The 12441-nt window shown below is 37.6% G+C and overlaps 1 protein-coding gene and 1 pseudogene across 2 annotated transcripts in view; one reads left to right on the top strand and one right to left on the bottom strand.

The window, feature by feature from the left end:
* Positions 1–12441, bottom strand: part of HTR7 (5-hydroxytryptamine receptor 7) — a 129517-nt gene that overhangs the window by 28614 nt on the left and 88462 nt on the right. The window lies entirely within an intron of this gene.
* Positions 1241–11190, top strand: LOC308634048 (G-rich sequence factor 1-like; annotated as a pseudogene). Its single transcript has 3 exons — positions 1241–1285; positions 3512–3691; positions 10621–11190. The product of its transcript is annotated as a G-rich sequence factor 1-like (transcript).

Genomic DNA, 12441 nt, shown 5'->3' on the forward strand with positions numbered 1-12441 from the left:
TTAAAAGAAGTTCCACTGTGCCTAAAATGCTAGCCAGCAACATACTATGCAATAGAGAACTCCTTCGTGTAAGGAAGGGTAAATTGATGTGTCAGACTTCAATATTGTCCTATTTTTAAAATAGTGCCATGACACTATCTCAACCTTCATCAACCACCATCCTTAACAGTCAGCAGCCATGATCATCAAGACAAGACCCTTCTTCAATAAAAATACTAAAACTGACAGAAGGCTCAGATGATCCTTACCAGTTTTAGTGAGCAACTATTTTCAAGTAAGGTATGCATTGTTATTTAGACATAATGTTATTGCCAATTAATAGACTATAGTACAGGGCTGGGGATGCAGCTCAAGCGGTAACGCACTCGCCTGGCATGCACAGGGCACTGGGTTCAATCCTCAGCACCACATAAAAATAAAGATGTTGTGTCCACCAAAAACTAAAAAATAGAAAAATTTAAAAAATAGACTATAGTACAGTGTAAATCTAATTTTTATGTGAACTGGGAATCCAAAATATTCATTCAACTCACTTTATTTCAATTTTGCTTTATTATGGTGGTCTGGAAATGACCCTGCAATATCTCCAAGGTGTATAAGTCCAGTTGGTTTTAGCTTGGTCAACTCCCCCAAGCAGAGTCTAATCTCCAGGAAAGGAGGAAGATTGCCTCAATTAATAACTGCAGCAACATGGTAGAGCATAAAAGAATAACTGCATAAAAAGGCTTCCTGGGGAGATTGGCATAACTGAGACTTCTGGAGACAGCTAGGAATAAAGAAGCACAGGGACTGTTCATATCAGTCTCACAGAAAGCATCTTAGCCAGCCCCAGCAGCCTGCTCTGTGGACTTTGGCAGCTTTTGCTCTGATGACCTCAATGGACCCAAGGAAGCTGCAAACTCTTTGCAGAGTTCTTTTAGTAATCCATCCAGGTATCCACATGGACCCCAGCAGCTGCTCAACAGAGGTCATCAGCAGCTTTTGTCACTGAGGTAACCCAGAACAATGGCCACCATAGATCACGGTAGAGGACAATACTGCTGCATTCCCCCACCCACAAGAAGGGGAAATTCATGTACCAACCCCATCATCTAGGGGCTTATCTGAGTTCCAAGTTGTTACCCATGTTGTGGGAGCACCTGTCCTTGTGCAGCTGTCATTGCTGCCCCAGACCTCAGAGTCCCTGTTGTTGATCCACAGGCATCTGGCTGTATGGCCACTCCATAGAATTCACAGCAATATGCATCAGACACTGGTGAGCTGTTACTACAAGCCTGTGATCCAGGTCTGTCACCAAGAGGTATTCTTTCTGCTAAGAATTTCCTGGTGGGAGAAAATCAGATCATTAAAACTCTAATAGCTTTCTCTGCCTTGCTGCAAACACCCGCAACCTTAGCCACTGAGGTCCCTGCAATCTTCAGCATCAGTGACCTCAGCTAATGGAGCTGCAGTAGACTCAGAAACATGCTCCCAGTGGAACCAAATGAGGTCATCCCATCTGGTTCCCAGCATATCTTAAGATAGTTAAGAAGACTAAAACATCCAAGTATCTGTTCCAACTGCTAGAAAAGACAGTTAGGAAGAAATGAGAGGGAGGGGCTGAGAAGGGTGCTGAACCACTCCCTTGTGGTTCTGCAAGTGTGCATCTTATGCCCTTGTGGTCCTAACTGGTAGAATGACTTTCCATTATGAGGAAAAATAGAGGAACAAACCACCTCCCTCTTATATTAAAAAATGTTAGGCATAAGCAGGGCCTGAAAAATTGTGTCCCCCGATGACCTGGGTTCATTGTAATATCATTTACATCATGGTTTTGCTCCCTCTTGTAGGCTCCTGCTTATGTGGTTCTGGGTTAGTGCTGGAACATTGGGCATCGAGTTACCTAACATGTATGTGTCAATCAAATGACCTAGCAAGATAAAGAGGGACCTAATTTATATCCTCACTGGCATAAGAATAATCACAGATGCAGGTAGAGGTGCTCATCACCTTTTGACACAGACTGCTCCACTTCCTTTGGGGTGTACTTCCTTGCTTTGCTAATAAACTACAAACCACTGCTTCTTAAACCGCTTAGTAGAGTCTGAATCTTTCTGCTAGACAGACAAAAACCTAGGACCTCTAGACAGACAAAAACCTAGGACTTCAGTAATAAGAAACTTAAAGTCAGTAACAAGAGGAAAACCGGAATGTTAACAAATAGGTGAAAATTAAAAATCAAATCCTCAAATAGTCAATGAGTCAAAGAAGAAATCAAAATACCAGAAAGGAAAAAAAAATACCAGAAGGTAAATTAAAATTAAACAACATACCAAAACGAAAGCAATACAGCAAAAGCTGTACTAAGAGGGAAGTCTATAGTGATAAATACCTCCATTCAAAAAGAAGAAAGATCACAAATAAACTTTATACCTCAAGGAACTAGAAAAAGAACAAACCAATCCCAAAGTTAGCAGAAGGAAAAAAATAACAGATCAGAGCACAAAGAGAGATTTAAAAAATAGTAAAAAGAATGACAAAATATACTTTTTTTGAAAAGAAATAGAATTGGAAAATCTTTAGTTACACTAAGAAAATGAGAGAGAAGACAAATAAAATCAGAGATGTAAAAGGGACATTACAAGTGAAACCACAGAAATAGAAAATATCACAAGAGACTACAATGAACAATTATAAGCCAACAAATTGGATAACCTGGAACAAATGGATAAATTCCTAGGCTCATATAATCTACCAAGACCCATAATGAATGGAAAATCTGAACAGAACAATAATAAGTAATGAGCTTCAATCAGTAATAAAAATCTTCCCATCACAGCAAATCCAAGGACCTAATGTCTTCATTGCTAAATTCTACCAAACATTTAAAGAAGCAATATCAACACTTCTCAAGATCCTTCTAAAAACTGAAAAGAGAATACTTTCAAACTCATTTTAAGAGCACTACCTAGACACTAAAGTTAGACAAAAGCACGACAAGAAAAGAAAAATTATAGGCCTCCAACCCTGGTAAAATACATGCAAAAATTCTCAAAAAATACCAACAGACTGAATTCAATGACATGAAAAGGATCACATATCATGATCAAATGGGATTTTATCCCAGGATGTAAAGACAGTTCTACATATACAAATAAATAAATATAATGCATTAGCAGAATAAAGAACAAAAACCATATTATCATATTAATAGATGCAGAGAAAGAATTTGTCAAAATTTAATATCTCTTCATGATAAAAACACTCACCAAGTTAGGTGTTGAAGGAATGTATCTCAACACAATAAAAACCTTATAGGACAAACATACAACTAGCATCATACCCAGTAGGAAAAATTGAAAACTTTCCCTCTATCAAGAACAAAACAAGGATGCCCAGTCACCACTTTTATTCAACATAATATTGGAAGTCCTAGTCAGAACAACTAGGCAAGAGAAAGAAAGAGAATGCACCCAAAATCAGAAAGAGAGGTTATCAATTGTCTTTGCAGACAATATGATCATTTATATAGACAACCCCCAAAACTGTTAGACCCCCAAAACCATTGAGATCAAAAAACTCAGTAAAGTTGGAAGTTATAAAACCAACCTACAAAAACCAGCTGTATTTCTGTACAGCAGTAGTGATCTACCCAAAAACAGAAATCAAGAAACATTTAAGAGGACTTCCTAATAGTTGCAATGAGAAAGACATCATAGGGATTCCAACATGGCAGCGGGCGCAGAGAGATCAAGTCTCTGACCTCTTCAGCTGTGCGGGCATAGGGAGTCGTAAACAATCTAAATTCTGTTTGCTCAGGATCACTAGGCAATGCTGAACTGACATGGATCTGGGGCGATCAGTCTGGGCCTCTCAGAACACACACTGAGCCCGGATCGGCTGAATTCAAGCTTCCATTCGCCTGCTTCCTGCAGACAAATAGCTGTGACTCGACACTAATCCATCCGGCTGAAACAACTGGTCGGCCCTTCTATTCCTACGGAGGTAAATGCCAACCAAGCCTTCATAGGTAGTGGCCACAGGTTTGAAACGGGGCTTGGGAGAGACAGTAAGGACCACCCGTTGCATTGGTCACCCGGCAAAGGGAAACGAACTGTCGCCATTTGCAAGTGATACCACAATGGCAGAGAAATGACGTCACCAGACTGCGGCGGAGGAGATAACTTCATTGAAACCTGCGGCTACAGGTGTGTAATTCCCTAGCCTTCCCTCTCCACACATCGGGGAAACCTTAAGGGCCCCTTCCAGCTCTCCCGTGAGCGCGATAGCCAGACCGAGGGAATCAGACGTGGCGCGGGACCCGTGACTCGGAACTCCCGGCTACCGCTCCCACCAGGGCTGACTGCTGAGGTCTCTTGCACGAGCTACTGGGGGCGTGGCTACCGGAGGGCAAGTAAAATTCGCTGAGGATTCTCAGCCCCAAGCTCTACAAACTTAGGGTCTGAGGGAATAGCAAACAGGGAGAGTGTGCCCACTTGTCCATGAAAACAGGGCTCCCGGGAGCAGCAGACGTGGCATGTAGCCAGTATTGTGGTGAGCGGCACCCGTGAGAGGGGCCTGGCTAGAGGAAAAGTGGGGAAGTGACTAGACACAAGAGGAGGCCCTAGGCACTCAGGATTGGAGACTCGCCCAGTCTGGGAGGAGGAGCTGCTGCACAGTGATTGGTTCCTGCCTATTGACAGGAGAAACTTGGACTGGTGGGCACAGCGCCACCTACTGGAAGAGAAGTTAATCAAACGCTAAGACTACATTTATTAGTTGTTTTTTTCTCTTTTTTTTTTTGATTTGGGTTTTTTCTTTCATTTTCATTTTTCTTTCTTGTTGTTTTTTAAATTTTTTTACAATTTTTGTTAATTTTTTTTCTTCTAATTTTAATGTTAATTTTTTTATTATTTTTTTTAATTTTTTTTCTTTTTTTATTTCCTATTATTTTTTCTTCTTTTGTCTTTTCATTTCTTTTCAATTTTCTTATTCCCCCTTCCTTGAATTCTACCTGCCTACTCTCATTCTCTTTAGTGACTTCTTCCCTTCCCTTCTAATACCTTTCCTCCCAAGCATCAAATAAATTTATAGGAGTAAACTGTAACTCAGCAGTCAAACAGAACAAGAAGTAACATGATAAACTTGAAAAAGCAAGGAAGAAAAGGAGTACAAACAATGCAGGACAGCCTAAATATTCAGGAGGAACCTAGAGTCATCAAAAAAATGGTCATATAAAGAACTCAAGGAACACCTTAGACAGATGGAATGGAACCTTAAAGAGGATACGAGACAGCAAATTCAAGCAGCGAAAGAACACATTGAGAATGAATTACATAAACAGGTAAAAGAAGAAGTTAAGCATCTTTATCAGGAGATAGAGATTATAAAAAATAATCAAACAATAATTCTAGAAATGAAGGAAACGATAAACCAAATTAAAAACTCAATTGAGAGTATCACTAACAGAGTGGAGCAAGTAGAAGCCAGAACGTCAGATAATGAAGACAAAATATATCATCTTGAAAAGAGTCAAGCCAACTCAGAAAGGCTGGTAAAAAATCACGAGAAAAACATCCAAGAGTTATGGGATAACATAAAAAAAACAAACTTACGAGTCATCGGGATAGAAGAAGGTACAGAGATTCAAACCAAGGGAATGAGTAACCTGCTGAATGAAATAATTACAGAAAACTTTCCAGAAATAAAAAAGGAAACTGATATACAAATTGAAGATGCATACAGGACACCAAACACACAAAATCACAGTAGACCAACGCCAAGACACATTGTTATGAAGATATCCAATATACAGAACAAAGAGAAAATATTAAAAGCTACAAGAGAAAGGAGGCAGATTACATTCAGGGGTAAACCAATAAGGTTAACAACGGATTTTTCATCACAGACGCTGAAAGCGAGAAGATCCTGGAACAACGTATTTCAAACACTGAAAGACAATGGATGCCAACCAAGAGTTCTGTATCCAGCAAAATTAAGCTTCAGGTATGACAACGAAATAAAAATCTTTCATGATAAACAAAAGTTAAAAGAATTTGCAGCCAGAAAACCAGCATTGCAAAGCATTTTGAGCAAAACACTACATGAGGAAGAAATGAAAAACAATAACCAAAACCATCAGTGGGAAGTGCCTCGGTAAAGACAGAGGGCGAGGGAAGATAATCATGGAAAAACAAACTAAATTTTTTTAAAAAAGGATAAATAATCAAACATGGCTGGAAGTACAAACCATATATCAATAGTAACTCTGAATGTTAATGGCATAAACTCTCCAATAAAGCGACATAGGCTGGTATCATGGATTAAAAAAACAAATCCAACAATATGCTGCCTCAGGAGACACATCTGATTGGAAAAGACATACACAGGCTAAAGGTGAAAGGATGGGAAAAAATATACCACGCACACGGTCCTCGTAAGCAAGCAGGGTGGCCATCCTCATATCAATAAAATCAACTTCAAGACTAAGTTAATCAAAAGGGATAAGGAAGGACATTATATACTGTTAAAAGGAACCATTCACCAACAAGACATAACAATTATCAATATTTATGCACCAAATAATGGTGCTGCGACATTCATAAAACAAATTCTCCTCAAGTTCAAGAATCAAATAGACCACAACACAATAATTATGGGTGACTTCAACACACCTCTCTCACCACTGGACAGATCCTCCAAACAAAAGTTGAATAAAGAAACTATAGAACTCAATACCAGAATCAATAACCTAGACTTAACTGACATATATAGAATATATCAACCATCATCAAGTGGATATACTTTTTTCTCAGCAGCACATGGATCCTTCTCAAAAATAGACCATATATTATGCCATAGGGCAACCCTCAGTAAATATAAAGGGGTGGAGATAATACCATGCATTTTATCTGATCATAATGGAATGAAACTGGAAATCAATGATAAAAGAAGGAAGGAAAAATCCTACATCACATGGAAAATGAACAATATGTTACTGAATGATCAATGGGTTACAGAAGACATAAAGGAGGGAACCAAAAAATTCTTAGAGATAAATGAAAATACAGACACAACATATCGGAATCTATGGGACACAATGAAAGCAGTTTTAAGAGGGAAATTCATCGCCTGGTGGTCATTCCTCAAAAAAAGAAAAAACCAACAAATAAATGAGCTCACACTTCATCTCAAAGTCCTAGAAAAGGAAGAGCAAAATAACAGCAAATGTAGCAGAAGGCAAGAAATAATTAAAATCAGAGCGGAAATCAATGAAATTGAAACAAAAGATACTATTGAAAAAATTAACAAAACTAAAAGTTGGTTCTTCGAAAAAATAAATAAGATCGACAGACCTTTAGCCATGCTAACAAAGAGAAGAAGAGAGAGAACTCAAATTACTAACATACGGGATGAAAAAGGCAATATCACAACAGATGCTACAGAAATACAGAAGACAATTAGAAATTATTTTGAAAACCTATATTCCAATAAAATAGAAGATAGTGAGGACATCAATAAATTTCTTAAGTCATAGGATTTGCCCAGACTGAGTCAGGAGGATACACACAATTTGAACAGACCAATATCAATGGATGAAATTGAAGAAGCCATCAAAAGACTACCAACCAAGAAAAGCCTAGGACCGGATGGGTATACAGCGGAGTTTTACAAAACCTTTAAAGAAGAATTAATACCAATACTTTTCAAGTTATTTCAGGAAATAGAAAAAGAGGGAGAACTTCCAAATTCAGTCTATGAGGCCAACATCACCCTGATTCCGAAACCAGACAAAGACACCTCAAAGAAAGAAAACTACAGACCAATATCTCTAATGAACCTAGATGCAAAAATCCTCAATAAAATTCTGGCGAATCGAATACAAAAACACATCAAAAAAATTGTGCACCATGATCAACTAGGATTCATCCCTGGGATGCAAGGATGGTTCAACATACGGAAATCAATAAATGTTATTCACCACATCAATAGACTTAAAGATAAGAACCATATGATCATCTCGATAGATGCAGAGAAAGCATTCGACAAAGTACAGCATCCCTTTATGTTCAAAACATTAGAAAAACTAGGGATAACAGGAACTTACCTAGACATTGTAAAAGCTATCTATGCTAAGCCTCAGGCTAGCATCATTCTGAATGGACAAAAGTTGAAGGCATTCCCTCTAAAATCTGGAACAAGACAGGGATGCCTCTGTCACCACTTGTATTTAATTTAGTCCTTGAAATACTAGCCAGAGCAATTAGACAGACAAAAGAAATTAAAGGCATAAAAATAGGAAAAGAAGAACTTAAATTATCACTATTTGCGGACGACATGATCCTATACCTAGAAGACCCAAAAGGATGTACAAAGAAACTACTAGAACTAATAAATGAATTCAGCAAAGTGGTAGGATATAAAATCAACACGCATAAATCAAAGGCATTTCTGTATATCAGCGACAAAACTTCTGAAACAGAAATGAGGAAAAACACTCCATTCTCAATATCCTCAAAAAAAAATAAAATACTTGGGAATCAACCTAACAAAAGAGGTGAAAGATTTATACAATGAAAACTACAGAACCCTAAAGAGAGAAGTAGAAGAAGATCTTAGAAGATGGAAAAATATACCCTGTTCATGGATAGGCAGAACTAACATTATCAAAATGGCGATATTACCAAAAGTTCTCTATAGGTTTAATGCGATACCAATCAAAATCCCAACGGCATTTCTTGTAGAAATAGATAAAGCAATCATGAAATTCATATGGAAAAATAAAAGACCCAGAATAGCAAAAGCAATTCTAAGCAGGAAGTGTGAATCAGGCGGTATAGCGATACCAGATTTCAAACTATATTACAGAGCAATAGTGACAAAAACAGCATGGTACTGGTACCAAAACAGGCTGGTGGACCAATGGTATAGAATAGAGGACACAGAGACTAACCCACAAAGTTACAACTATCTTATATTTGATAAAGGGGCTAAAAGCATGCAATGGAGGAAGGATAGCATCTTCAACAAATGGTGTTGGGAAAACTGGAAATCCATATGGAACAAAATGAAACTGAATCCCTTTCTCTCGCCATGCACAAAAGTTAACTCAAAATGGATCAAGGAGCTTGATATCAAATCAGAGACTCTGCATCTGATAGAAGAAAAAGTTGGCTCCGACCTACATATTGTGGGGTCGGGCTCCAAATTCCTTAATAGATCACCCATAGCACAAGAGTTAATAACAAGAATCAACAAATGGGACTTAATTAAACTAAAGTTTTTTCTCAGCAAGAGAAACAATAAGAGAGGTAAATAGGGACCCTACATCCTGGGAACAAATTTTTACTCCTCACACTTCAGATAGAGCCCTAATATCCAGAGTATATAAAGAACTCAAAAAATTAGACAATAAGATAACAAATAACCCAATCAACAAATGGGCCAAGGACCTGAACAGACACTTCTCAGAGGAGGATATACAATCTATTGACAAGTACATGAAAAAATGCTCACCATCTCTAGCAGTCAGAGAAATGCAAATCAAAACCACCCTAAGATACCATCTCACTCCAGTAAGATTGGCAGCCACTATGAAGTCAAACAACAACAAGTGCTGGCGAGGATATGGAGAAAAGGGTACACTTGTACATTGTTGGTGGGACTGCAAATTGGTGTGGCCAATTTGGAAAGCAGTATGGAGATTCCTGGGAAAGCTGGGAATGGAACCACCATTTGACCCTGCTACTGCCCTTCTCGGACTATTCCCTGAAGACCTTAAAAGAGCATGCTACAGGGATACTGCCACATTGATGTTCATAGCAGCACAATTCACAATAGCTAGACTGTGGAACCAACCCAGATGCCCTTCAATAGATGAATGGATAAAAAAAATGTGGCATCTATACACAATGGAGTACTATGCAGCAATAAAAATGACAAAATCATAGAATTTTCAGGGAAATGGATGGCACTAGAGAAGATTATGCTTAGTGAAGCTAGCCAATCCCTAAAAAACAAATACCAAATGTCTTCTTTGATATAATGAGAGCAACTATGAACAGAGTAGGGAGGAAGAGCAGGAAGAAAAGATTAACTTTAAACAGAGACATGAGATGGGAGGGAAAGAGAGAAAAAAGGGAAATTGCATGGAAATGAAGGGAGACCTCATTGCTATACAAAATTACATATAAGAGGTTGTGAGGGGAATGGGAAAATTAACAAGGAGAGAAATGAATTACAGTAGATGGGGTAGAGAGAGAAGATGTGAGGGAAGGGGAGGGGGATAGTAGGGGATAGGAAAGGTAGCAGAATACAACAGTCACTAACATGGCAGTATGTAAAAATGTGGATGTGTAACCTACGTGATTCTGCAATCTGCATTTGGGGTAAAATTGGGAGTTCATAACCCACTTCAATCTAATGTATGAAATATGATATGTCAAGAGCTTTGTAATGTTGTGAACAACCAATAAAAAAAATAAATAAATAAATTTAAAAAAAAAAGAGAAAGACATCATAGACTTTTTTTTTTTTTTTTTTTTTTTTTTTTTTTTTTTGGTGGTGGTGCTGGGGATTGAACCCAGGGCTTTGTGCATGCTAGACAAGCACTCTACCAATGAGTTGTTTCCCCAGCCCCCAATCATAGACTTCTTCACAGGACTGAATATAGTGGACATTACTTTTGTGATGGACTATAGAGGGAGAAGAAAAACAGGGGAAGCATATGTGCAGTTTGGAGAATCAGAAATGGCCAACCAAGAAATTGGTAACTTTATATAGAGATATTTACAAGCAGAAGGAATGAAGAAGAAAACCCATGTTGGCTATCATAAGGGAAAGAAAATGGCATCTTCTCTTACTGCTAAGTATATAATTGAGCCAGAAATGGTCTTTGAAGAACATGAAGTAAATGAAGACATTCGACCCATGATAGGTTCTGAAAAATTGCCTAAGGAGATTTCAGAAAAGCTTCCAGAGGCTGTTGATTTTGGAACTAGGCCTTCATTGCATTTTGTCCACATGAGGGGATTACCTTTTCAAGCTAATGCCCAAGACATTATAAATTTTTTTGCTCCCCTGAAGCCTGTGAGAATCACCATGGAATACAGTTCTAGTGGAAAGGCTACTGGAAGAGCTGATGTGCACTTCAATACCCATGAGGATGCTGCTACAGCTAGGCTCAAGGATAGGTCCCATGTTCACCATTGATGTCCAAAAGGACAATAAAACTTCCAGGGACTCCATATAGTAAAGATGAAGCCAGAAGCATTTCATTTGCACATCTTTCTTGGACATGGGCTATCAAGTTTCTGTTAATTGGCAGCAACTGCAAGAGAAAGGATTTGGGGTTTGGGGTTAATGCTTCTAAGAAAATTTCATACTGAACTGTTGAGAAGGAGAAAGATTCAATTTGGTATTATGAAATAAACCACAAATCTTAAATTTTTGTTTAAACTATTCAGGATCTGATTAAGAAAACCCGATGACTTCTTTTTTAATATAATTAAGCAGTTTTTGTTTTTATAGAGGATATGTTATCCATTGTAAAGACTACATATATTTATTCAGTACTATCTTTATAATTTTTTTCTCATTTAAAAAATAATCTGTTCAAGGTTTCGATTTTGCCTATGAGTTGAGAACTCTGATGTAAAGCTTCTTATGAATGAATAATGTTTTATTGTAACCAAACACTCACCAAAGCAAGGAAAGGTTTCAGACCTTTAAACCACTATGGTATGGCAGAATAGTTTTAATTTTAGCTATATTTGATTATTTACATAGGGGTAGCAATTAAAGTAAATAAATACCACAGGTTAGTGAGTATAAATGACAAATTGGCAGTTTTATGTCTTTAGAAATAGTTTGACTTTCTAAACCTTGTGATTAAAGACATTTAATAGTGGTGCCTGTTTAGGGGGAAGGCTAGTCTCAATTTAAAAGTTGACCCCCTCTCTCTCTCTTTTTTTTTTTTTTTTGGTTTTAGGTAAACCTTAAGGGTGTTTGTTAAATTTTGAAACTGTAAAGTGATTGTCAAAATAGTCCAGTCTTAGAGGGACATTAATGGCTTCACTTGATTTAAACCAGCTCTAGACAGGAGAAAAATCTGTCTCCTGATTTGATTTTTCAATGCAGTAGCACATCCCATATTTTAGAACAAGTAGGGGTGCCTTGCTTTAAATAAAAATAGCATTTAATGTAAAAAAATGCACTCTATTGTCATGTATAACTAATTAGAACAAAAAAACTATGAAAAATTATTTCAGTAAATCACATTATTTAAGCATTCATCTAACTTACACATATATAAGCAAACATGAAGAGATAAAGAGAGGACAAGTAAAAATGTGTAAAGTCAGACAATTCAACTTAGGTTCCCTGCAAACAATGAGAATGAAAGAGGAGAATTCCATCTTTTGTTCTTCATTCATTTTTTATAACAGTGGGCCCTGTAGGAGT

This window comes from Spermophilus citellus, assembly GCF_964194105.1.
Source record: "Spermophilus citellus genome assembly, chromosome: 15".
NCBI classification, from domain to species: Eukaryota; Metazoa; Chordata; class Mammalia; order Rodentia; family Sciuridae; genus Spermophilus; species Spermophilus citellus.